At 39.4% G+C, this 25,722-nt stretch overlaps 1 long non-coding RNA gene across 2 annotated transcripts in view; it reads right to left on the bottom strand.

Moving 5' to 3' along the window:
- Positions 1–1,213: 1,213 nt before the first annotated feature.
- The window catches only part of LOC121521785, a 32,150-nt gene continuing 7,641 nt past the window's right edge, over positions 1,214–25,722 (bottom strand). Inside the window, exons 3-4 of one of the 2 annotated variants that reach the window (XR_005992888.1) lie at positions 16,133–16,196; positions 1,214–2,415 (exon numbers count right to left, since the gene is read on the bottom strand). This is a non-coding gene — a long non-coding RNA (uncharacterized LOC121521785). The remainder of the gene's footprint in view (positions 2,416–16,132; positions 16,197–25,722) is intronic. The other variant, XR_005992889.1, reaches the window with a different exon arrangement.

Raw genomic sequence — 25,722 nt, 5'->3', positions numbered from 1 at the left:
AACACTAGTCTTCAGTCGTCTGTATTTCATTAATTCATTTAAAAGATTTCTCTGTAGTTGTTTAATCTGTTCATAATCTGTCAATGAATTCAGGTTATATATTAAAACAAGATTGATATACCCCAGCTGTTTTACTTAATGTAGTTCGATTTTAACCCAGTTAAACTTTCATTTTATTCCTAATGTGACAAATTCCACAGTACAGCTCTCAGTTTTCCTATTAAATCATATTAAATGTTATAGTGTTGGATATGTTCCCGCCATTTAGTGTTCATGGATATAGCGTCAGGTTATAGCCAAATAGAAATTAAGTTAACTTACAAAGGCTGTTTTATTCAATATGTGATTAATTCTGCTACAAAGCATAATCTGCTGTCATCAGTGCCTTTCACCTTAGAAATTATTTTACCGTCCGGTTGATCTGCTGAAATTCAAACAAACCGAACCGCTTAACATGAATGATAGCTATCAATTGGAAGTAAACTGTTGGATTAAGTATGGTAAATTATATGAATAGAATAACATATATACTGAGAAATATATTACAGTTTTAGAAGGAAATATGGAAACCATTTGAGGAATTTATGAAAAATGGTGACTTTGGAGAGCTTCAACAGGAGGAAGACTGAGAATAAGATATCCAGAGAAATAAAGTGATATTTCCCAGAAAAGATGGAGCAGGATTTGAATCTTTAGGTTATGGTTTATACACAGCATATATGTATGTGTGTATGCATGTACGGATATTTTTCTTGCAAAAGAGTACTTGAAAAGAGTATCTAATGTTACGTCTGAAAGAGGTTGGGTGGGGTGGGTGCTGAATGTAATCTTTTTTTCTTGTGTTTGTTAATTTAAAAAAGGAAAAGATCTACATTATATTGTCTGTAAAGACTCTGTAAAGACTCATTTTGCTGCCATTAATCAACAAGTTGCTCCTTAATTTCCGACGTCCGTCTAAACTTTATGCTTCACGTTAACTATCTTTGCCAAGGCTGTGCTTCCTTCTTTAGTCAGCTAGCGTCATGATTGGCTATCACCCTGTTCTACATGACAATTTTGCTTGTACCTGCTCGGCTGTTCCCCGTGTTATCCACATACAGCAGGGTTTCCGATCATAAAAATTGAACATTTTTGAACATTTTTTTATATTTAAGTTTACTCGGAGCACCTCAGAGTAGGTCGGAGAGGGAAAAGGTCACTCTTAACACATTGCACACTGCAGGATAATCTGGCAAGATAACATTTACAACCATCCGATAATTAACATGTACCATTTATGTGCATAGTTTCGGCTTCTTGCAGCGTATTTCTTCCATTTGCAGCGTATTTCAGTTGTTGATTTTCTATTTTCAAGTTTGCATGTGCTTTCTAATTTGCAGTTTTTCTGATCATGATGTTTGTCCCAATAAAAGATATCTCAGTCATTGGCAATCATTTGCCCTTGTCAGTGGCCGTACATAATGCACTTTTTTGGGAAAAAGTGTGTTTTAAAAAAGGACTGGGAAGAACTAAGTTCAATACATTGTTGGAAATTGTTAAAATTTGATTTTGATAAAATGATGAGAGATAATGAGAACATTTAAAAAGGCTTGCAAAAAGGAACAGCAGAATGCAACTTTAACAATCAATATGAAAAAATAAGGTTACCTACAGGCACGTTTTTATCTAACCAGCAGGCCTCTGAGTTGATAACTGAACATTTTTTGTGTAAATGTCCCTTAAAAAATCAAAAGTGTCCAAGACAAAGCAAAGCTTACACTCTGACCTACTGTATGTACCTGCCTGTTCATCTGTGAAGTACAAACATCTCATCTCTCCACTGCACGACTGCCTCAGATATACTGTTGGCATGACAACCAGGGAGGATTGAAATGACTAGTCACATGACACAGCCAAGGTTGAGCACAGACAAAGCGAGGGAACATAATCATTTTTTCCACAGAGAAACCTTCACAACAGTCGGCCTGTTGCACGAAAAAGAAGGCTAAAAACAAGATGTTCTGTGCCAATTATCCCAGGGACATCCAGCAGGTGTGAGGATGCCTTTTCTGCAGCACAACACATCTGAAGTGGGTGTTCATTCCTGCCCGGCACATCCTGATCTGACAAGTGTTACTGATCCAAACACAAATGGTGTACTACGGCTCCTAAAGGCTAGAGACAAAGAACAGAGGAAAAACCAGTAGAAAAGAGTAAACAGCTGTTATCTAAAGACACTAAGCTCTGGCATCATAGCAACCGAGTACTTCTGAATGAGATGTTGGTGTTTCTGCATCATGAGGCTGAGAAGCAGACCGATGGATGGACATGGTTGTAGAGAGCAGATCTCAGCTGGAGTGTGAGCGCTACAGGGGCTGAAGTCATTTAGAGAAGTACTCTGATGTCCCTGTAGAGAAATTTATCCTGGAGTCCATCCTGCAAAGACACATCAGAAAAAGTGAAAGAAAACATGAAACAAGCTTAAAGGTTTACTTAGAGAAACACACTTCAAGTATATAACATGGACAGGCCTCTCTCAGACTCTTGCAGACCTCTACTGTGGTCATTTGGTACCACTTTGGCTTCACTTGACCTGACAAATTCAGCAATGCCATGACATATGACTAATATTTGTGCCAGTATTTCATTCCATTTTACTTTCTTTTTTAAAAAATAAATAGTGCATCATGTGCCTGTGGTAGAGAAGTGTGGAGAAAAGATCAGCCCTACTAATAAATCACATAACACACAGACACACACAAAATATACAAATAAAAAAGTATAAACTTATCGTTCACGTAATAGAGTCAGCTCTTTGAACCGTCTCGTTCACGAATGACACGGCACTACTGCAAAACCTCATTACAAAACATCTAACAAAGCTAACTAAACAGTCTAGTCAAAGGAAAAAAGCTTGTCTTCCATGAAAGCACTCTAATGCAGCTTACTTAGCTAAGGCTGAAGCTAACAGAGCTGTGTTAGATATAAAAGCTAGGTAGGTAATGTAGCTAAAGACTGTACACCTTTTACAGTTTTGAAAAGCTCATCTCAACCATATTTTATTTACATAAATTACCTACGTATCAAACGTAAAGCTTAAGCTAACAAAGCTATGTTAAATATGTCAGCTTCTTTGCTTGCTAAAGCTAACTTAGCTATGTTAACTACATAACTAACTTATCTATGTTAGCATTAGCTACATTTTCTAAATCTCACATTGCTACAGCTAAAGCTAGCGTAGCTACATTGGCATATGCAGTAATGTTAACTACATAGCTAGCATAGCTACATTAACTCTGGCAAAAGCTAAGCCAAAGCAAGCCTCTGTTTGCCTAATTTAAATTTTTTTTACATAATTTAAAGATTAGACCTTTGACCTTTTTATTTTTTTGATTATGAAATTGTGGTTAGTTTGTGATGTTAGCAATGTGGTTTGTAGTGAATGTAACTGCCAGACTTAGTTTATGAATAAAGTTGGCTAAAGAAAACAACAATAGCAACATTAACAAAAAAGGAAAATGCTTTCTTCTGGCAAATAACGACAATTATTAGAATTATTACTGTCACTATTGTCCTGACAGATGCAATGATACCTTCATCAGGGTCATCGCTAAAGGCTGCAAGCGTGTGAAACGTGTCGGTCTAATAAAGTTGTTCCTTAAACTACACTTAAAGATTTCTGTTTTCCACAAGACTCTCCTTATCCTCCATGCACCTTGGAAGTTGGTGTTGTGCCAGATTTACCCACCTCAGATGCCAATGATACAGTAGTGGTAAGCAAGAGCAGGTGTCTGAGATCTGTGGTCTGCAGCCAGACCCCTCTCCCAACTTTGAGAGGGGTCCTTAATTAGTCAGTACAACATACAGTATTTCTAGTTTTAGAAGGCTTTTTGAAATACAGATTTATTGATAAACAAATTCTGAGTTACATTCACGAAATAACTACATTTTAAACTTTACAGACTAAGCAACATCTCATAAATGAATATTAGTTTATGGTTGTAGGCCATAGTGTTGAAACAAATTCAACAAAGTTTTGTTGTGGTGTATTTTTTCTATCTATCTGTCTATCTATCTATCTATAAATAACTTTGCTAGCTTTAGCTAAAGCTTACGTAACTTTGCCAGCTTTAGTTAAAGCTTACGTAACTTTGCCAGCTTTAGCTAAAGCTTACGTAACTTTACTAGCTTTAGTTAAAGCTTACGTAACTTTGCCAGCTTTAGCTAAAGCTTACGTAACTTTGCTAGCTTTGGTTAAAGCTTACGTAACTTTGCCAGCTTTAATTAAAGCTTACGTAACTTTGCTAGCTTTAGTTAAAGTTTACGTGACTTCGCTAGCTATAATGTTACTATGTAAGCGAATGTAGCTAAGTTGGCTTTAGCTTTAGCAACCTTGCTCTTTGGCAAACATCTAATGCTAATGTAGCAAAATAAGCTACATAGGTAAAATAGCTAAGTTAGCTTAAGAAAACACAGCATAAGCTAATGTAGCTTCCTTAGCTTTGGCTTTACCTACATTAGCTACATAAGCAATTTACATGGATAAAATATGGGTTTACAAGATAAACAAAACTGTAGCCTAAATAGTGCACAGTCTTCAGCTAAATTACCTATGTAGCTTTCACAGTTAACCCAGCTCTGTTAGCTTCAGCCCTAGCTACATATAGTGCACTAGAGTGTTTTCATGCAGGACAAGCTTTTTCCTGTAAATAGTTGGCTTTATTAAGCGTTTTATAATCAGGTTTTGCAGGTTAGGTTTTTGACTTTTAGCTGTTGGTGTCCTAACCCTCATCTTAACCCTGTTGCTAACCCTAACTGGAAGTTTGATCTGATCTTATTTTTAACATTTAAATGTGTATTTCTGTCCTGACAAATGCAGTGTCTCACAGTGGTGGTCTGCAGGGGGGGGACATCTGAGAGCTGTGGTCTGCAACTGGACACTCTTGTGGACTTTTGGCACCAAAATCCAGCTGGGGGTGTGTCTGTCCCGAGTCATTAGCTTGTCCACTAACATTAGCAGGGCTAGCTCTCAGTCTTCAGTTATATACAGTACAGCGTGTGCTTTTTGTCTCAAAGCTTTGTTGCGCGCCAAGGTGACTTCAAGTTCTACACTTTCTGGAAAACACACCTCAGATATTTTTTGTACAGCGTTTCTTCTTCTTTTTTTTTTTTTTTTTTTTTGCTGTTTTTATATCTACTCCCATCAAGGCACTGAATAATACTGAATAATACTCATAAATTTCATTTTTCTGAGCATGAAATTCATTTCAGCTTCACTTCAAAAATGCTGCTTCCCAGCTCTCTTGCCTCTGCTCAACATATTTACTGTTTCTTCTTCTGCTTCCACTCACTGCTTGTGCACCTTTTAATCTGGTTTCTCCTTTCTCTTACATCTGCATATGAGTAAAGTATGCAAGTGGAGGCAGAAGAAAGAGGAAAAAGAAGACAAAGAAGAAACAGCAAACATATTGAGCAGAGGCAAAAGTGTTGGGAAGCAGTATGTTTTGAATAAAGCTGAAATAAATGTTATGCTCAGTGAAATGAAGGGTATGAATATCATTCATCACCCGGATGGGGGGAAAGAGGAAGTGGTGAAATACTTCAGAGGTGTCTACAGAAATGGACAGGCAGGGTTTTTTATTTTACCTGCTTATTCCCACTAACTGGATTGATTTGATGTCTCTTACTTTCCAATTTACGTCATTGGGAGACAAGCAGACACATTTCCCCTCTACATTATGACCTCCTCCATCTGCCTCACTTTTTCTTTTAAAATGTGAGCTTCAACACCTAGACGAAGACAGCATTAAAGAAAAAGATTAAACCGCACTCTCGCAGTTTCAAAATGGCCCAGAGAGGACAATTTACAGAGTTTATTGCACAAATATGCACACAGACTGCAGACGTTTGCCAGGTTTTCTGACTCATTGATGTTGGGAGACAGTTTGTGTTATCTGTTAAATTTCATGTTCGTGTTCAAGCCATGTTAGAAAAAAAAGTGTAATAACACCAATTTGGTTGTCAGAGAGGAGCTGGTGTCAGATTATTACTTTGCCAGAACCAAAAATCAACATGCAATAAAAGGTCCAGTATAACTTTCTTTATGTGGATAAATAAAACAATATCAGGTATATGACACTCAAACTAAGAGGTAAAGGTAAGCAGATTTGAAGACAGTAAGCCTAACTGTCTTATTTGTCTAAGCTGATGATGGCTTAATATTTACTGAAGAAACAGAGTAGTACCAGTTGTTGTGCCAACTCCCTGTGGAAAAAAGGTAAAGTATACCCCTCATTTATTATCACTCCAGCTCTTGTTGGTTTAACTAACTCTACTCCCTCTGATTTTAAGAACCTGTATGTTTTTATGATTTAAAGAGTATAGACCAGCCTTTCCTAAATGCAAGCCACTTTAAAATCTGAAACACTTCCATGGCCCACCAAACTTCTCACACAACCATAACATGAGAAGACTTTAACTCCAACTTTTAAATCATAAACAGAGAATTTCAAAGAGCACATTAAGTTTTCGGAGACATGAATGTTACTTAGAAAGTGTTTGTGAAGTCACAAAGCCAAACAAATAAACCCCCACCATGAACTTGGTTTTCATCAGGCATCAGCACAGTCAGCTCTATCTTCTTCTTGACTATTCATCTCATTATATTTATTTTGTGAATCTATAAAGTCTTTCCTAAAGGTGAGTTTGCCTAACTTACCAGCCATTGGGGCAGGTAAATAAAAGCAACCTAACAGAGGGATTTTGTTACAGTAAATGGCTTCAGTTAAACCCCTCTGTTGCTGACCCTTATGCTTACTAACCAAAACATCCCACCTCCTCCTCTATGTGCAAGAGCTGCTGTCAAATTTTCACAGCCCCTGTGTGCTGTGAGGTTTGACTCAGAATCATATGAGAGTAGTTCTCCACTACAACGGGTGTATCTGCTTAAGGTGTGTTTGCACCAATGTCTTACTTATTGCAAGTCCAACTTAGTTAAGCAAAGCTTGGATTTTGGCATGACACTGCATAAATCATGCATGTATGCATGTAGATGTGCAAAAACATCTCCTCTGCCTAGAGAAGCTTTCCGTGTAGCTCCTTGCTCTTGTTTCAATAAATAACATAAATAAATGTGGTCCAGCTCTGATTAAACTGCCTTTATAGAGTGGCTGGATCCAAGCTAAATGCTTCAGCGATAGCAGCCATTCAATACACTTGCTTATAGCACGATTTAACCCCACCCAAAACTGTGGCAAACTCATCCCAAAGCAGTAAGAAACACCTTTTGCGCCATGAAAAGCTTTCAGTGTGGCTCTTTGCTCTTGTTTTAGTAAAGAAATGTGGTCAAGCTCTGATAAAACTGCTGCTGTCGCTACATCCGAGCTGACCGCTATACCAGCAGCCAGAATATACTGACTCATACTACAACTGAGAATGGAAAACATTTTTAAATGCGGTAAAACTGCCACTTTACCGTCGCTACATCTGAGCTAATTGCTACAGCTAATTTCTATGCCGGCGGGTATTTTAGTTTACCAAAAGTAAACTGTTGGAAATGTCCATGACCCACCCTTCAACATTAAACCAGTTAGCTGCTTGCTAACTTGTTAAATGAGTTCTGCAAACAGCTAGACTTTGACCCAGAAGTTGGTGAGCATAAATGGTAAGTATAATAGAAGTTGCACGGTCGTCTGTCCTCGAGTATCACCATAACCTGGAGGGATAGCAGCATTCCACTTGTTCCAAAAGTAGAGCATATATTAAAGAAAGAATATGATTTACCGAGCTTTACATTTAGTGCATGTCCTCTCTATTCAGCAGACAGCTAATTAGGTGCTTGCTATCTTATTATCAAGGTTAGGTTCTTTATAACTAGCTGAAAGTCATCTGCCATAGTAAAGGTGGATCACGGTGCATGTATACTAGCTCAAGGTCAGAAGTCCAATTAAACTGCCTATTGATCAGTGGCTTTTGCTCAGGATGGAAGTTTACTGTGTGATCGCAAATACATTTCACTTTCTCGGGGACTCGACTCATTTGTGTCATCTCAGCACAACAACTCTGATACAGTTCATTTAAACAGAGATTTACCCATTTTAATGGGAATGAACTGAACAATCCTCACAGGGTCTCCAAAATTTCCAACAGAACAACTGCAAAATAAAATCTCCATACGCATGCTTTAAGGGAATAAAAATGACATTGAGCCTCATTCGGTTTATGATGTTATTCACTTTGTATCCACATCAAGTTCCTGCATGATTTATGCATGCATTTATCCTTCCAATCCTCATTACAATCATGTTCTTCTGAAATGCGGAAGCAGATTTCATCACTCTTTGGGCACGCTGAATGCAGCAGCGGTCGTTTTATAATAACACACTCACTAAAGAAGAATCTAAATAAGAGTAAAGCAGATGGGTTTCTGAACTTAGATTATTGCTACAAAACTTCCGCTCTGGAGTCATTTGCAGAACTCACGATTACACTTTGAGGGATAATTATGCAGAGCAGCATTTAGAATAGCAGCTAGAAGCAACTGAGAATTAAAAATAGAGAAGTTTAGAAACACTTTAGTAAGCAGGTTTGTTATTTCATTTGATTTAATGGTCTCACAAAACTGCCCGACCCAGATAGACTCATAACACAACCAAATAACACTGCAGCAAACAATTTAACAGAAAAGAACATTACTTCTTGAATATAACATTACATTTGACAGCAAAGACTTTGTTTCCCTTGCTCTATAATTTGTTCTGCCCTTCTCAAACACACCTAACATTTTCATCTTTTGAACACATATGTAAAGCACACTGCCTGCGGGGTCTCAATCAAATTAATAAAAGATGACAATCAGAGAGGCGCTGCTTATTTCCTGTTTTGAATTAAAGAATCTATTCAACAACAGTAAATCATCATTTTGACTGATGAATTTTACATAATGAGAGGGAAAAGCTCTGGAAAGTACCCTTTCTGTTAAGTGCTGTGAGCAACTCCAAAATTCTGGGATTGTTTTTGGCTCTAACCAAGGCTACTTTTAGCAGCTTTTCTCCCTCATTATTAGAAATTTCATTAATTAAACAGAAACAGAGAAAGGACTGGAGTGCGAGCAAGTGCAGTGTCCTTACTGAAGGGGATGTGGAGAAGGGGCAGAGAAGGGAGGTGCTAAGTGATGAGTCAGGTCTTATCAGATGGGTCTGCGCAGCTCCCAGTACCAGGACTATCCTCTGTCTTTTCATGCAGGGTTCTGCATGGAGTTAACTTGTTATAAGTATTCACCCCCTTGAATGTTTTGCAGATTTATATGAAGTAATGTCAACTGAACAAAAATTTAATGTTAAATGACTGCATAAAATTCACCTCCTTTAAAGTGACTAACTTAATTCAACAGAGGTCCTGCCAAATGGTGCTAGTAGTCTCACTATTAGTGAAATGGAGATAACCTGAGTGCAGTGAATGTGCTTTAAGTGATTGTAGTATAAAGACACATGTGTCTTGGAAGTCCAGTCACTGGTTAATTAGTATTCCTGGCTACTATTACACCATGAAGACAAAAGGACACTGAGTGTGAATCTACCTAGACCAGGCCATCCTTACAAACCGAGGGACCGTGCAAGAAGAAGACAATTGAGAGAGGCCACCAAGACACTATGACTACTCTGAAAGAGTTAAAGTGCAAGCTTCAGCAGCTGAGATGGGAGAGACTCTGCATACAACAACTGTTCTCTGGGTTCTTCACCAGTCAAAGCTTCATGGGAGAGAGGCAAAGAGAAAGGCACTGTTGAAGAAAACTCAGATTAAATCTCAACGAAAGTTCGCCAGAGGCATGTGGGAGACTCCATGGTCAAGTGGAAGAAAGTTCTTCGGTCTGACGAGAACAAAATTGGGGTTTCAGGCCATCATACAAGATCCTATGTTTGGTGGACACCAAACACTGCACATCACCACAAACACACCATCCCCACTGTGAAGCACAGTGGTGGCAGCATCATGCTGTGGGGATGCTTCTCGGCAGCTGCCCTGGAAGACTTGTAAAGGTAGAGGGTAAAATGAATGTGGGAAAATATAGGAAAATCCTGGAGGACAATCTTATTCAGTCTGCAAGAGAACTACGGCTTTGGATAAGATTTATTTACAGCATGACAATGACCTGAAGCATACAGCGAAAGCTACACAGAAATGGTCTTCAGACAACAAGATGAATGTTCTGGCGTGGCCGAGACAAACCCCAGACCTCAGCCCAACAGAGAACTTGCAGCTAACTTAAAAAGGGCTGTCTAATGCCACGATCCAAAGAAATTCAAGAACAAATGAGAAAGTAATTGAAATCTATCAGTCTGGAAAAGGTTACAAAGCCATTTTCAAGGCTTTGGGACTCCAGGGAACCACGGTCAGAGCCATTATCCACAAATGGAGAAAACTGGGAACAGTGGTGAACCTTCCAAGTAGTGGTCAGCCAACCAAAATGACTCCAAGAGTGCGACCACGACTCATCCAGGAAGAAAAAAACAAAATGAAGGTTTTGGAATGGCCAAGTCAAAGCCTGGACCTGAATCCACTTGAGATGCTGTGGTCTAACCGTAAACGGGCAGTTCATGCTGGAAAACCCTTCAATATGGCTGAGTTAAACAATTCTGTGAAGAAGAATGTGCCAAAATTCCTCCACAGCAATGTTTAAGACTCATCACCAGTTATCACAACAGCTTGATCTCAGTTATTGCTGCCAAGGAGTGGCAGATCCAGTTATTAGGTTCAGGGGGCAATAACTTTTTCACACAGGGCTAGAAAGGTTTGGATTTTTTTACCCCCTTAAAGAAATTAGTAATCATTCAGAAACTGCATTTTATATTTACTTTGGTTGTCTTTGTGAAATATAAAAATTGGTTTGATGATCTGAAACATTTAAGTGTTTAGGCGTGATAAATATGCAAAAAAGTAACAGGGCAAATACTTTTTCATGGCACTGTATATATATATACATATACATATATATATATATATATATATATATATATATATATATATATATATTCAGTTAAAGGGTAGAATACTTTTAATAGGCTGTGTATGTAATGTGAAATAGAACAGGGTATAGAAAATGTGTATCATGTTCTGATTAATTAATCACTATGTCTCAAGCCATCTCTGTGCTTTCCTCATTAGCAGACAGCTCAGGGATTATTTTTACATCACAGATTTAGATTGTACAGAACATAAAGATCTATGTCTGTCCATCATCCTAACACCCAGTCTGGGAAATACTGCACAACACCTACTGTACAGAGAAATATAACACTTTGTGTGTGTCTGTTAATTAGAGTGGGCCAAAATTCCTCCACAGCGATGCGAAAGACTGTGTGTGTGTCTGTTAATAACCATGATTAAATAGTTTTATATCAGTTTTTGCAGCAAAGGAACGGGGTGATTTAGGGACACTTAACCAAGATATGGAGACATCACAGTGAAATCAAATACCAAAAAGAAACAGAGACAAGAATAGACAAGAAATGACACTAATGGGGCTTTTCTATCACAAGGAGCGGCTTGGCTCAACTTGGTTGCACTCTGCAAGGCAGCCCAACGCTACAGGGATTTCCTTTTCAACCAAAACCTAGCTTCACATTTGAGGGCGCGACTAGAGCTGATGACTGGCTTTTATTAGTTTGTGTGTCATAAAAGTTTCAGTCTCACAGCAAATTCTGACATTATGATGGAAAACTAAATCAGCACGGCTTAGTCTGGCTCGGCACAGCCAAAAGTCATAGTGGAAAAGCCCTATAAGTTTATTGTGATATATAATGTTCCCTCCACCAAGTAGTCTGATTTGATTCAGTGTAGTTTGGTACAGTTTGGTGGAGTGAACGCTGATTTTTCATATGTTTCCACAGCAAGTGTCCATCCACGCGCATGGTAATGGGAGTCCCAGCTCTTTTTGGAGATCTGGATCAGTTGACTAAGCTCAGCAATAAGAGCCGGCTCCCAAATGGCTCTTCATGTGATACCATTTTGGCCCTTTTCTCTGTCTATTAATCAACAGCAAAACTGTATAAAAAGAAACTTAACCTGCTCTTGAATGGGACTTTGGTCTGGCCCCGTCCTACCTCTCTGAGCTCCTTCACCCCTACTTCACCCCTACGCTCCTGCTCGGTGCCTCAGGTCAGCTGATCTGCTGCTCCTGGAGGTACCGAGGTCAAATCGGAAGCTCAGGGGGGATAGAGCTTTTTCTGTTGCTGCTCCCAAATTGTGGAACGAGCTTCCCTCCCACATTAAACAAGCCTCCTCACTGTCCATTTTTAAAACTTGTCTTAAAACCCATTTTTATTCCTTGGCTTTCAACCCCACATGAGACTCTGCTCCTGTTTTAGTGTTTTATGGTTTGTTTTTAGTTATTGTTTCATTGTTCTTAAATTGTTTTTTAAAACAATGAAACGATTATTTTAGTGTTTATACCTACTCGTTGTTTTAATTGTTTTATCCCTGCATTGTTTTGTCTACTTATGTACAGCACTTTGTTTCAGCTGTGGTTGTTTTAAAGTGCTTTATAAATAAAGTTGAGTTGAGTTTGCTCCTAATGATCACATAAAAAAAAAAACAATAACTCCTAGCACCGACTTAAATACGAAAAACATATCATGGTGACTCATATCGTCATATTTTGAGTAGTCATTTCAGTCTAACCAGCGCCCCATCGGTTTTATATGCTAAATAGTATGTTAATGTTCCCTTTAAAGCATGCTTGCGACAAAATGAGGCAGAACAGCTATTCATCTCAGGACAACACATGATATGTTTTGTGTTTATCCACCATTTCTGTTTCTGTTGCAAAGGATTTTCCAAGAAAGTCTGGCTGCAGTCCGTTTATTTCTGATGGCCATGCTCACAGACGAATAATCTGACAAGGAAAGAGAAATGCAAGTTAAAACTTTCAACATAAAATCAGATTTAAATGTTGTATAGGGTTAAGGTAACGGTTAGGATACCAAAAGTGAAAAGTAAAAACCTGACCTGAAAAATCTGATTACAAAACGTTTAATAAATCAGAGTAAACATTCTGCTAACAGGATAAAAGATTGTTCACTATGAAAACATTCTAATAAAGCTAATAAAGCTAATGAAGCTTACGTAGCAAAAGCAAAGCTCACAAAGCAGCTACGTCTGCAAAAGCCCACATTACTGAAGCTAACTTAGCTGTAAAAAATGGAGCTACAGAGCCAATGTAGCTAAAGCAAAGCTCACAAAGCAGCTATGTTAGCTACGTAGGTACACTATTTATTCAGCTATGTTAGATTTAGCAAGGTTTGCTGTAGTTGGTAAAGTTAACCTAACTACAGTGGCTTATGTAGTAATGTTGATTATGTAGTTATACAGCTGAATTAGCTTTAATCAAAAGCTACTGTAGCTAAAGCAAGTCACAGTTCTTATAGCTACCTCTAAAAGTCTATACATAATTGAATCCCAGATTTGACCTCTTACCCTTTTCTCTGTTTTACTGAAGATATATTTCTTAGTTGGTAATATTTGTAATGCGGGTATTTCATAAATGTATCTGCCAGTTCGATCTGCAGCCAGACCCCTCTTGGATCTTTTGACCAATCAGTGGACTGCAGTGGATCTAATTCCACTTTCTGAAGATGCTTGTTTGGTACTTTTTTAAAAAACTATTGACAGTGAAAATGCAAATAATTGTGTACCATATAAACCAAACTGAACTGGACCGTTTTGAAAAACGTTGTTTTTGTGTACCAAGATAAAGAATCAAAATAGAAGAAGAATTAAGATGATTTGATCAGTAAAAAAACAAACAAACAAAAAAAAAACCCAAACAAAGAAACAAACAAACAAAAAAAAAAAACACACCATTTTGTCATGACTATGGAAGATCATAATGTTGAGCAAAAGTTGCAAACAGGTATGTAGATTTAGACAAACATATGCAGCAACCATAAAGACAAACACCCAACTATGACGTCTGTGTTTGTGTGTGCAGTTTAAACAGAGCATGCAGCCTCAGCGGGTGGGAGGTGTTGTCTAATAGAGTTTAGGTTGAGCGATGGTGTGGGAAGGAGTCTAACGATGTGACTGACAGACGAGCTGGAGGAGGGGAGGGATGGCTGTCATCTCCCCCCTGTGCTATTTAAATCTTTTACACAATCTTTTACTTCACAAAGATGCTGTCACAATATAAACACTTTATTTTAATAAAGGAGTAGGTACGTTGAAGGATGTTTTTAAGCTCTAACTTGGCTGACAAGAGAAAAAGTTCAGGGGGCTAATTTGTCACGACTCTGAATCAAGTTTAAAAAAGTAATGTGGTATTTCTGGAAAAATCCAGAAGGATAGACACACCCAATGAGCCATAAAAGCACTGCTAGCTAGGAGAAGAAAAACTGGATTCATCCGGTGTTGAAAAAAGAAGCTGATGTGGAGATGCAAACAATTGTTGTTCCTTGAGTTCTTACAACAGAGATAATATACGTCTAAATATCTGTCTCCACAGACTATTTTGTGAATGTGATTTTTTTAATGTTGTGGGTCTTTTCCTACCTTTAAAAGAGGACAGTGGATAGAATAGGTAACAGAGACAGAAGAGAGTGGGGAAAGAGCCACAGCAGGGTTGCCAGGTCCACAATTTTGCCGCGGAATCGGGCCACTTTTTATGTACTGCTGCTGGTAAATTTTTTTTTGTCCTTGGGTTGAGCAGACCCATTTTTGATCTGTTGTGTATATGTATTTACAATCCAAAGCAGAACGACTTTATCTACCCTCAAATGCAACTAAATCAACCAGCAGAGAAGCAGGAAAACATAGAACATGGCACACAACCAAAGATCCGCTGGGCCACACTGGCACATAGACATACAGAAGCAGCACACCAGCATGCACACAACCAGTAGCTATATGTGATGTTGCTTGGTTTTGGGCTTTTTTTATTGGCCATTGGGCTTTATTTGTCACCCAGACCTGGCAACCCTGAGCCACAGGTTAGTCTCAAACCTGGGCCGCCCACACAACTGCAAGGCCTTCTGTGCCCATGCAATGTCTCAAAAAGCTTTGAGGGATTTTCATTTAACTTTGGTATAAGTGTAAGGGCTGAGATCATCGTTTTTGAAAATCTCAAAGCTTCATGTGATAAATGGCCTTAATGGATACCCGTAGATAATCAAACTGATACTAAAGTAAAGCCTGCAGTGATGAGACTGTGCCCCAGCAGGTGGTACCATTCATCAATTACAGATTTGGGAATGTAACTTGGACTTTAAGGGGTTTGTCATCCAAAGCACAGTTTAATGAAGGATATAAAACACAGACTTGTCAGAGCCCTTTTATTCTTATGGGCTTTCTAGGATCTTAGCTGTTAAACCACCAACATTTGCAAAAGATACCAAGAAACCGAACACAATAACCAACCCTCCACAATCCTCTGCCATTCTAACTTCCTGTAGCTACTTATGCACTTTAAGCTGCTCTCATCTCCCTGTTTCCTCTTTCAACATTTCCCTGTCTTCCCTCTCAGTATAGAACATCAGGAGGGAAAAGATGCTGCCATGACATGCCTCATCAACGAAATGCTGCTCCCCCTGAGCTTCAACCCCTGCAGGTTTCCTGACTCAATCAGCCGATGATTCATCCCCTCAAGTGTGACCCTTTTTTAAATCTTTGCCCAGACCTTGTTTGATCACCACAACTCAACGTTTTTTTCTAATCAATTAGTGCATTTAAAATAATTAGTATTTTGGTTCCTGTGGGGTGTAGAGGCCCTTCTGCAGAGTGTTTTTCTCTAGTTTGGTTAATGAAACAGCAAATCAACACCAGTTCCCACAGTCCTTGTATGCAGTAGCTGTTTAGTTTGGTGCATAGATTCAAAAATTAGTGACTCATTATTTAATTAATATCAAGATTTGACTTCTGTAAGGCAGCAAATATGCTGACATGCAGTGATTTAGGACCTACCTACAAATAGACGTCCACATGTAGCAGTGTTGGTTCCACTTGATATCATTTGCCACAATTTGCACTTAAGTGCTACTTTGATTGTGTACATATGGCTTATTATGTATTTCCACCTTCAAATTCAAGATTGTTGGCAGAGCAGACACCCATACAGAGGAAATAGTCCTGGACATAGTGGATGTGGGATTGATTCTGATCTCACCGCTGTTTGCTGCATGTCTTCCCCCTCTCTCTCTCCCCATATTTCCCGTCTCTCCTCAGCTGTCCTATCAAAATAAAGGAAAAAATAATCGTAAAAAACATAACTCTCTGTGAGTGTGTTTAACAAGGTATATTTTTATATGCATTTTGATATATATGAGTACTTTATATGGCGATCGGATGCAATGCGATGTGATGAGATATGATACAGTATGATAGGATTTGTGTCCCCTTGGAAAATTGATCCAGGATTTAAGTGCAATATATGTTAAATTTTCTCCATAGTAAGATCTCTAAAACTACAAACAAAAGCAAAACCAAAACAGAGATGCATACACCAGTGAAGCCACAAACAGAGCATGGTACACATTAGCCATATTGCACAATGTCCACCAAAAAACACACAACATATACGAGAGGAAAACAATAAGAAGCACCAGAGAAAACAGCAGACAAATTCTATCTACAGTCTCTTGGGACTCAAACACTGCTGGATTACCCTTCATCCCATCTTGTATACTTGCAGCGCACTCCTAAATCAAACGGGATGAAACCATTGATGCATCGTCAAACAGTATGCAGCAGCTAGCTAATATGACACAGCATTTTTGATCTGAGAGCATCACTCAGCTGGAAACAGAGCAGACCAACTCAATAATAAATGGCTGTGCGTCTGAAGGATGTGTTGTTGTTTTAGGAAGGTGGTAATCCCAGGATGTTCTGGTTCAAGGAGACGTTCATTAGAGCCCTCCACTTTAAAAACAACAGGGTGTCTGTGTGTTCTGAGTCAGAGGGCACTCTTTGATGCAGCAGGGGCCAACGCTGTCAGGGAATCCAGCCTTTTAAATCCTCATAAAATAATGCTGTAACTCTGCTCCGAGAGACAAAGCGTCTGTGCAGCAGTCGCACAAAGGCTTTTCACTGCTCTTCTTCCTAAAGCTCTTATTTCAAAGCTTTTCCCTTAGATCCATTATATCAATTACTAACACCCCCTCACTCCAAAATCCGGACTCAATTTTCTGCACTTGGATTTCAAAAATGCATAATTACAAATGGAGGCATGGGTGCAATTTACAACATCCTTTTCTTCCAGCCTCACAGACTAGACAACAGCTTTTTAGAGTCTTAGATTTTTCTTTGATGCAAAGAATTTAAAACTGCAATTTTACTACTATTGTGTGAGTTCTCTTTGTGCATGAGAATCATAACTTACACTGCCTCACAGTGTAGAAACAACTCATTATTCTTAGTTTCTTTATCTGGAGGAAATAAAGAATAAAAACACTGCTGTATGCTTTTATTGTCATGTCAATCACTTAATTTGAGGCTTTTAAAAAACTGTCTGAGTCTACTGTATAAGCAGGATGTTAGAAACCACAACAGCTACTGTAGTGAACAAATGGAGCTTGGAGTTCCCCACTGTAAGTGCCTCATCCTCAGCTATCAAATACCTCCCGATGACACCGAGTTGTGTCATTAGTGTAGCAGGGGAGCAGAGGAGAGGGGAGGCGGGGCTCGGAGAAATCAGTTAGATCCCTGCGGTGACAGCTGTAAGGGCTGAGCAGAGCTACACCAACCTGCAACTCTTCTTCTTCCACATTAAGAGAGTATTCTGTTAAAGAAGCCGGGTGGGAGAACAGCAGGATTTGGCAAAAACTGCCCCTGGCTTTGAGTTGTATTGGTCTGTTATTTATTCCCACAGCAAGGCCTTATTGTCAGAGAGAAGTTAAGCACTAGGTAGGCTGGCAGGTTTGTTCATGGATTTCTTTGCTAAAAAAAAAGTAGTCTAATTCTACTTCCCAACAAGAGAACAACAATTATTGATCCAACACAGGGACAGGAGTGCTCTGCTCCTAAAGACACTGTGGCAAGTAGACGTCATTGCAAGTGTTTAGTACGACCACCTAAACAAGTACCATATTCCTACATATTTACAATAAATTCAACAAGTTGTCAGAACCCCTTTATTTCAATTTTGATAGCATTTAAGTAAGTTTTAAGTATTGAGACCCTCTACTCTGTTCTTAGTGGATGCCCCTTTGGCAGCATTTACAGCTTTGAGTCTTGTTGAATATTTTGCAACAAGCTCTGCACACCTGGATCTGGGAGTGTTTTGCCAATCTTCTCAGTCAGGTTGGGTGGGGACCATCAGAGGACATTCATTTTCAGGTCTCTCTTTTGCTCTCAGCCTTGACCAGCCTCTCAGTCCCAACTGCTGATAAACATCCCTACAGCATGATGCCGCCACCACCATGCTCCACTGTGGGGATGGTATTAGGCAGATGATTAGTGGTGCCTGGTTTCCTCCAGATGTAACGTTTAGAACTGGGGCCGAATAGTTAAAACCTTGCTTTTATCAGACCAGAGACTCTTATTTCTCACAGTCTGAGAGTCTGAAGCATCCATCAGGTGCTTTTTTTTTGCAAACTACATGTAAGCTTTCATGTGTTTTGCACTGAGGAGAGGATTCTGTCAAGCCACTCTTCCATAAAGCCCAGATTAGTGGAGGGCTGCAGTGATGGTTGTCCTTCTGGAACTTTGGCCCATTTTCACACAGGAGCTAAGTCAGAGTGACCATCAGGTTCTTGGTCACTAAGACCCCCGATTGCTCAGTTTGGCCAGGTGACCAGCTCTGGAAAATCCTGGTTGTGCCAAACTTTTTCCATTTAAGAATTAGGGAGGCCACTGTGGTCTTGGGAACCTTCAGAGCAACAGAACTTTTTTTTTGGTAGCATTCCCCTGATCTACGCATTGAAATCCTGCATCTAAGCTCTGCAGACAGTTCCTTTGACCTCATGGCTTGGTTTTTGCTCTCATATGCATTGTCAGCTGTGAGGCCTTTGATAGAGAGGTGTGTGTACCTTTCAAAATCATGTCCAATCAATCTAATTTACCACAGGTTGAAACATCTGAGGTAGAAACATCTCAGTGAAGATAAAAGACATGGGAGGAACCTGAGCTAAATTCCAATACTTATGTTAATGTGAGATTTCAGTATTTTAATTTAAATACATTTGTGAAAATTCCTAAAATTCTGTTTTCACTTTGTCATGGTGGTGTACTGTTTTCACATATCAAACTCTGCATGTGATCGTAACTATTAGTTACATCATTATGTGTACTTACCATCATCATTAGGATTTTCACTGTTTACCTGCCTCCCGATCAGAACCTCTACCTGCCTGATCACATCAGCATCACAACCTTCTCTGACCGGTTTGTAATGGTCATTTAAAGAAGAAACAAGGCTTTTTTTAAGGGCCTACATGTGATCAAAGTAAAAAAAAATGCTGACATCACTGCAGTAATTTAATAGGATTTAAGGAGCAAGAGCACTCAACAGGACCTTTAATACAACTTGGGATGCATGTTTTGTGTTGTGGTTTCATAACCTGACCTCCTACAGTAGGAATAATGATCTTATGTCATGATACACTACTCACACTGACAAATCCATTTGTCTCACTCTCATATTATTATAGTGGTAAAGCCAGCTGTGAGTCAGTCAGTTAAACATCTAAGTATACCTCTCTTACTGAAGGGCAGGGTAAAAGAGAAACAGTCATACATGTGTGCTTTTAGGAGTAAAACAGTTATTTGAAGCCACACTTCTGTCTTTAACCGATAATGACTAGCTAAACTTTAGAATAAACAAAAGACAATCACATATAAACTAATTATGAGCTGAGATTATCCCTGTGAGATCTGTTGACAGTGAGGTCTGCAGAGATTGGCTCTCCAGCTCTGGGAATAATACTCATAATGGATGTCAAGTGGCATTATTCAGCAGCAATAAAGGGAGGAGTGTGTCCTTTATGTAGAGGAGCAAAAGTAAGTGAGCAGAGCTGGTGGATGTTCCCAAAGCATATTTTACTTTCATGAGTGCGAAGAGTTGATGCCTGCCCTTTCTGAAAAGAAACACATCTAACTCTCTGTCCTTAATCTTGGCAAAAGGCTGAAGTTTTCCAACCTTTTGCTGGAGTAAAAATGTCTTTCTAACCTTTAACGTCATTACCATATGTGGACATTTTAGGAGGATATCATTTTAGATATACCCAGAGGAGCACCTTGGTTTTCCAGAAATGTCCCAAAACAGTATTTCGACTGGTGATAGGGTCAGTGGTCTTGGTATTGTGAGTATAACTGGGTTATTGTTTTCCATCAGAAGATTGGCATTGTTATTGCAATGCATTGGAGCACAGTTGTGACATTTAAATTTCCCTCCTGGAAAAGTTTTAGCCAACAGGGGTGTGAAGTCAAACTGGAAAAAAAAATCACTCACAGTTTGAATTATCTCCCTGATTAAAAAACAAACAAAAAACCTCCAGAAATCTATGAAGATGCATATTGTGTTCTTAAAGAGTTAATGTCCTGGATATGAATTGTCTCAGTAGCAGCGTAATGTGATACAGAAGGATATGATACAATATGTAAGGGTTAATGTCCAGTCATCAGGGATTAATGGATTACGTGGAGGTCTGAAGCACTAGTTTATTATTTCATAAGTTTTACTAAAGCAATAATTCATTTTCCCTAGCAACACTTCAGGGCCTAACTAATAACTGGAAAAGTCATTCCACTCCCATAATGTTATTAGGGAATGTAAACGTGCAGTACTCCAGTTATTAGGACAAACCACAGATACCAAGTCACAACGGAACGAAAAACTCATCTGCTCTCGGAGAACTGCATAACGTGAACCATGGCAACCGCTGACATGTCAGTACACGACTTCTGTCGTTTTTGAAAAGAAAACAACTCAATGCTGTTATTTGTTCTTCCTTCAATGAAGAAATTTCATGAAGTTCTGATAAAACCAACACTTTAGCAGCTATCTGCCTCCATATCTGCACGGGCCTCTTGTTGCTGCTTGCTTATGTCACGACTCTGCCGCACCTGAAAGCACTGCCCCTCATCGCTGATTGGTCTTGTCACTTTCTTTTTATTTCTTTAAAGGTTTATTTTTGGAATTTTTGTGCCTCCACTTGATAGAGGAGGACAGTGGACAGAATCGGAAACATGGACAAGAGCGGGGGAGAGACATGCGGTAAAGGGCCCCAGGCCGGACTCGAACCAGGGCCGCCCGCGCACACGGGGTGTGCCCCAACCACTCGGCCACCTGCGCCCCGTCCTGTCACTTTCTAACCAGGCCCAAACAGTTCAGACGGGAGCTTTGCAAGATGGATTCACCAGTGAGAAACACGCAAACGGGCATATCCATCTGCTTTGCACGGTTAGTACTGTGCAGAACTTTAAGGCATGTTTGGCAGAAAATATTGAGGCTGAAATATGACCTGTAGTGGTGAGTAAACCTGCCTAAGGATACCATCAGGCAGAAGGGAAGACTGACACAACCCAGGCCATGGTCTGGATGCCCTTGTATGATCAAAAAAATTATAATTATAAACAAATAAATAAAAAAAAGTGTGGAGTCGGTACGTCCTTGGGTACTGTCCATGCAGGTTGTAGGGTTTCCACAAGCCCCTGGTTGTACAGCAGATATCCCAAGGGCCCAAAATCCACCACTCTCTGGGCCTATCACCATGGGTGAAAAGGCCTGGACTGAATAAATGGGGTTAAGTCTATGTAGACACATAAGTGTTGCAGCACAACTTTTCTTTGGTTAATTAATACAATAAAATTACTTTCATCTCTGTACTCACATTAGTGATTTGATCTGGCATCAAATGAGTCAGGATGAGGGTGGATTGATGTAGCAATATTTTGTCTCACCTGGGAAAAATCTTTTAGTAATTTGGTAAATTTCAGTCATTCCAGACAGTGTTGGACTGATATTGAGATGTAGGGTTTTTTTTCTATCTTACTTTTGCTCTGTATGACAGTAAACAGAATTATGACCAGCAATGACTCATCTCTCTGGTTGTGTGTTAAAATTGAACAATCAATTCATATAATCCCACTACAAATGGCAGTTTCACAGAAATTTTGACTATTATTGGTCATTTGGTGATACTGTTAGTTTACTTCTACAGCGCTGATGCTGAGAAATGGCAGGAATTACCCCTAATGGAGTAAGCCACACAGAGATAGACATACATGCATTTTATTTGGACTATTCTAGTCTTTTTTATGGTGCTTTAGTGCAACGACTGATTATAATGCATCAGCAAGCTAGTGAAAGAACAGCAATTTCCAATGGGACTTCATTCAACGTATAAAATGGAGCATAAAGGGAGCTTCAGAGACAGAGATCGGGGATGAAACTAGTGTTGAAAGGAGCAGAGACACACCAGTAATATAAAGATATTTCATCAGTATTTTCAGTCTCAGGTTGGCAGTGAGAAGAGCTTTACAGGAGGTGATTCAACCCAAAATGTCTGCACAGATTTCTCCAAAGACAAACAAAATCTCTCTCCAACGTCAGCCCCGTCACTAAGACTGAAGTCGTGTTCAAGGAGCCTTTGTCAAGTCCATTTCCTTTACGGCTCCTCATTGGACACACACCAGCTCACACACTTCACTGTCTCCGTTTCCCTGAACATAATGAAGTGTGACGAGATCACATTGTACCTACTGGCATTTTTACGATGAAACTTTGTCAAGGAAAGAGAGAAGTTTGCGCAGGGGCATCACTTTCACACACTGCAGCAAACAGTCCTGAAGCTATTTCAAATGAAAAATTACCTTCGCCGTGACAAAAGCTGCCCCCCTCCTCCCTGGTTGCCAAAAAATCCAATTTACCCATCTCCAATCCGCTCGGCTGCCTCTTTGACTTCGATAAACTTAAGATCTGTGAGACTCAGTCAAGGAGAGATCCTGGAGATTCTGTTTTAATCTGATTAAACAGAAAATGTGGAATTATTACTCCTGGAAATGCAATCCTGATGACTAATATACAAATGCTCTCAGGCAAAAACAAAGCTGCAGGGAAAAGTTCAGTTTTAGAGCTATACTTCAATTCAGCACACTATATCAACCCATAATTTCATTCTATAACTTCTTAACTTCTGCTATTGCCTTCGAAACATTTAACAGTACAGCATATATAAATAATAAACTGATTTTTGGATTTTCAAATACACTATATCAAAGTGGGGCTGCACAGCAGTGCAGGGGTTAGTGTTGTTGCCTCACAGCAAGAAGGTTCCTACTTCAAATCCCAGTCAGACAGGGCCATTCTATGTGGAGTTTGCATGGTCTGCCCGGCCATGTGTAGGTTCTCTCTGGGTGCTCCAGTGTCCTCCAACCAAGGTTGTTTGTCTTTATAAGCCAGCCCTGTGATTGGCTGGTGACCATTGCAGGACCATTCTCCCTCGCCCAATGGCAGCTGGGATTTTCCTTCCCCTGCAACTCAGAATGGACCGAGAAGTATGGATAACAGATGGATGGACTACATCAAAATATGAAGAATGGACCGTTGTAATTACATTCTGAGTTTGGTTTCCACAACATGTTTACAGGTTTTGACCAGACCTATACATATGCTTTTATTTCTTTATTTATTTATAGATGTCTTGTACTTTTTTTTGTTGTTGAACAAAGATGAACCAATCAACCAATATATAAAACAACTATCAACCAACAAGCCATCCAACATATCAGCAAGGGCATGAAGGGAATGGGAAAGTTGTGGAAAACTCAAAAACACCCGGAACATTCCATGCATCATGTTATAGTACCATGAAGAAGCCCTCCTGAAAAGCTGTTCACAATCAATACTGGCACAAGGCTCTCGCCTTTGTGAAAGACTACAGTAAATGATCCAGCAGTTTATGAATAGTGTTCATCAACATTAAACTGCAAGGAATTCAGAGATTTACTGTCTACAATTCATAATATAATCAAAAGATTCAGAGAATCTGGAGAAATCTCTAAGGGCCAAGGCCTAAAACCAACACTGAATGCCCATGTCCCTCAATCCCTCAGCTGGCACAATTCTGTCATGCATATTATTATCATGAATATAGACTGATCAAAAGTGGAACGTGTTTTCAGGTCTCACAAGTCGACATTCTAAATTGTTTTTGAAAATAGTAGCCATTGAGTCATCAAGGCTCAGGTTGTTAACAATGCACAGTTCAAAAGCCAGCATCTGTGACGATGTGGTGTGTTGGTGTCCATGGCAGGGTTGACTTGCACATCGGTAAAGACAGCATCTTTATCGAAGGGTGCATACATGTTCTGGAACAACATATGCTTCCATCTAGATGGCATCTTTTCCAAGAACTTCCCTCCTTATTTCATCAATGCCGAGCCACATTCTGCAGGAGTTACAACAGCATGGCTACACAGTAAAAGAGTACGGGTGGACTGGTCTGCATGCAGCCCAGACCTGTTCCTCACTAAAAATGTGTGCATTTTGGGATTTAAAAAATGACAGTGAACATCCCCACACTGTTGAGCCAATTAAGATGTACAGCAAGTAAGAAAAGGGAAGAATTTCACCGTCAATACTTCAGCAATTAGTGCCTTCAGTCAGGGACAAGTGGTGTGACACAGTTGTAAACATGCTCATGTCCCAACTTTTTTGGAGCATGTTAACAGTATCAGGTTTAGAATGTGTGTATATTTAAAAAAAACAACAAAGGTTATAAGTTTGAACAATAAATATTTTGTCTATGTGCCATATGATTGAAAAAGATGAACAAATCACTGTATTCTGTTTTTATTCACATTTTTCGCAATGTCCCAACTATTTTGTAATTGGGGTTGGTGAAAACCTTTGTGCCACAACAAAGTAGACCAGGACTGTGTCAGCTGACTCCAAACAGGCTCATTCCTTACACCTTTATGAGGCCGATAGGACAGTGGAAATAAATGCAAGTCAGGGTCAATGAGTGGGGAGTGACAAGTGACAAAGCACCAAGCATCAGTTATAGCGGCTGTTTGAGGACTCCTTATACGAGATGTTGGCTGGGGTCCCACATTTTTCTTTCTAAAGGTAAGCTGCTTAAAGATTTCCTCCCTTTTTGGACCTTTTTCATATCTTCTTTTTACTTTGATTACAAAATTTGGTACAAAATACTCATTTCTATTCTCATTTTAAATGTATACACCTACCATTTATGATTTCCTTTCTTTATGTCTCTGTTTTTATTTCGTTGTAATGCCACTGGGTCCACTGGATCTTCCGTCGATCAAACTGAAGCATCTGAGCCTGACATCGGCATCACCAAGCAGAGCTATTCTCTGCAGGGATCTGAATTATTTATTTCAGCACTGTTCCCCTTTGAACTGTTGAACTTGAACTCAGCAAAGATCGAAATTATAAAAGCGTGAAGCTGGCCAAGGACTGCTGCTGAGGAGAATTTGGTCCTACTGTTGTTGGTGGGACAAGCTCTTAATGCATTGATCTTATTTCATGCCCTTGAACAAGGTGATGCTCAGTCAAGTGTTCTCTGACCAGGAAAAACATATCCTTTCAATTTCTGGAAAAATGGCATTGTAAGTCCAGCGCTGTACGGCAATGAATTATGAAAAGGTTAAACAGATACAGCAGAGACGTCATTATTTTTGGTTTCTACTGTGGTTTGTCCAGACTGCAGTCATGTGAAGCTGGACTGAAATACATTATTTATTCACAGTTCCATGCCTACACATTAATAATACTAACAATAACAATACAAACAT

Source organism: Cheilinus undulatus, linkage group 14 (genome assembly GCF_018320785.1).
Source record: "Cheilinus undulatus linkage group 14, ASM1832078v1, whole genome shotgun sequence".
Lineage (NCBI taxonomy): Eukaryota > Metazoa > Chordata > Actinopteri > Labriformes > Labridae > Cheilinus > Cheilinus undulatus.
This window is presented reverse-complemented; position numbering and strand designations above follow the sequence as displayed.